The sequence below is a fragment of the Dipodomys spectabilis genome, unplaced genomic scaffold (genome assembly GCF_019054845.1).
Source record: "Dipodomys spectabilis isolate Male_0828 unplaced genomic scaffold, ASM1905484v1 ptg000228l, whole genome shotgun sequence".
Lineage (NCBI taxonomy): Eukaryota > Metazoa > Chordata > Mammalia > Rodentia > Heteromyidae > Dipodomys > Dipodomys spectabilis.
The window spans coordinates 7,663,591-7,666,235 of record NW_024870905.1 but is presented as its reverse complement, the minus strand read 5'-3'; positions in this window follow the sequence as shown (position 1 = coordinate 7,666,235).

Sequence of the window (2,645 nt, the reverse complement as noted above, 5' to 3'; positions counted from 1 at the left end):
GGCTGACGGAGTTGTCGAAGGCTGTGGCTCTATATCCTATATCCCTCATTAGGATGTGAGCCTAGACCTCTGGGGCCTGGTGGCCATCACTCATTCATAATACCTCATTGCTGAGTCTCAGGCTGGTCCCAAATCCTGGGAAAGATAGGAAATCGCCAGCAATTTATGTGCCAAAAGGAGTAATCCAATAAATCCCACCGTCATAACTCCCGTAAGAAGTAAGCCGTGGGCTTCGAATGTGGCTTACTGGTAGACTGCTTACTTAGCACACATGAAGTCCTGAGTTCGATTCCTTCCTACAACGGAAACAGAAAAAGCCAAAAGTGACACTGTGGTTTAACCAATAAAAGTGCTAACCTTGAGCAAAAGAAGCTCAGGAACATACCCAGACTCTGAGTTCAAGCCCCAAGATTGGCAAAAAAACAAAAAAAAACAAAACCAGCAATAAAAAAATGTGAGCATAGTCAGACATATTCTTCTGGGACTTAGAGGAGGGCCATAGTTATGGGTAATCATTAGAGGGCAGGTGCTGTTTTCTCACCACTGTAACCTTAGCTACTCAGGAGGCTGAGATCTGAGGATCCCAAATGCAAGCAAGAAAGTCTATATGAGAATCTTTTCTAGAATTAAACAACCAAAAATCCAGAAGTGGAGCTGTGGTTGAAGTAGAAGAGTGCTAGTCTTGAGCACAAAAGAACAGGGATAGTGTACAGACCCTGAATTCAAACCCCAGGACACGCACACGTGCACACACACACACATACACACACACACACACACACACACACACACACACACACACACACACACACAATGCACACACCAAGATAGAGAATTTGACAGTCAGCCTGCAGAAATTCCACCTCTAGAAACTCAGTATTTTTTTTAAAAGGGAGAAGGGAAGGAAAGTCTTGCTCCAGGAGGTGATATAGTCAGTGTCAAAATTCCACAGGAGTTCTAAGATGTGGAACAGGACAGAGAGCCTCAGGTACAAGGTACAGCATGGGCAAAGGTCCTGAGGTGTGGTGTAGAGCAGGTGGTGTGGATGGAACGAAGGTTCTGTGGCTTTAGACAAGTCTGGCAGAACACTGAAGGCTGGGTCAAGTTTTGATCTTGAGTCACAGGTAGGGCAGAAGGTGGGGTCCCGGAATGAGGCCCAGGGAAAGATTAGCTTGACATTTCACCAAAGACCCCAGACAATTTCTGTGGCTGGAAGCCTATTTATCACAGCTCGTGACCCTCAGGCTCTCTTTGCAAAGAGGAGTCATGGCAAATGCAGGGAAGAACTCTTGTTTAAGAAAAGCTTCTAGCTCAATCCCACCAGTGGCTCAACCCTTGTAAATCCTAGCTACTCAGGATATTGAGATCAGAGTTCGTGGGTCAAAGCCATCTCAAGGGAGCAACGTTAGTGAGACTTTCTTTCCCAAAAGCCAGAAATGGAGCTGTGGCTCAAGTGGTAGCATGTCCGCATTGAGAGAAAACATTAAGAGCCTACAGGCCAGACCCTGAGTTCAGGCCCCAGTACTGGCACCTAAAAAATAAAGAAAAGCTTTCACGAGCTAATAGTCCACTGTGGTAAAAGGCCAGATCAGCCAGGCATGTGTGGCTTATGCTGGTCCTCCTAGCTCCTCAGGAGGCTGAGATGTGAGGATTGCCGTTCAAAGCCAGCCTGGACTGGAATATCTGGGAGACTCTGATCTCCAGGGATCCACCAGAAAACCAGAAGCGGCGATGTGGCTGAAGTGCTAAGCTGAAGAGCTGAGGGACAGTGCCCAGGCCCAGATTTAGAGCCCCATGACCAATACCTTGCCTGCTTTGACCTCATGTTGTGGCTCTAGTCAGAGTACTTTCCAGTGGTCTCCTGATGGTCTTCCAATGGCTATGTGTCCTAAAAGTCTTGAGAGCAGCCTCCTTGAAGGCCTTTGCCTACAGAGCAGGACACAGTACCAGATAAGGATCAAGCCTTGTGGCATGTAGGTCATCGGCCGGTCATCAGAAGGGCATCTGTCATGAGTGCAGTGTGGATCTGAGCACTAAATCGATGTCTCAGACCACGGTTCTTGGCCAGAAGGGTTGGACCAGTTAATGACAGCTCACAAGGGAATCACAAGAATGTGAATTTGTCAGGCACACCTTGGGCAGGTTTTGAGTTGGGCTCATGAAAGAATTGTAGGCTGAGGAATCCAAAGCAGGCTGCCTGCTGCTTGTAGCAGTCACTATGTTCCAGGAGTTCAGGGGCTCGGAGCTCTGCTCAACTCACCAGTGCACAGGGGCAGATGAAGGTCTGCAATCATGGGACAACTACAAAGGAGCATTCATAGTGTCCTTCCCTTGGTTTTATATCCCTGTGTGGGATGGAGGGGCAGGTTCCATGGAACTTATTACCATAGCCCAGACCCCTCAGCCCAAGAAGGACTTAAGGTGAAATACCTGATGTGGCTTGAGAGTTTACTATGATTATGCCTCAGGACTGCCCCCAGTTCTAGCTCAGCTTATCATTACTACCTTCTTCTGAGTGTGTGTGTGTGTGTGTGTGTATGTGCGCGCGCGCACTTGTGTGCACGTGCACATGAGTGCATCTTGGTAGTAGGGCTTGAATCCAGGGCCCATGCTTTGTCCCTTAGTTTTTTCATTCAAGGATACCA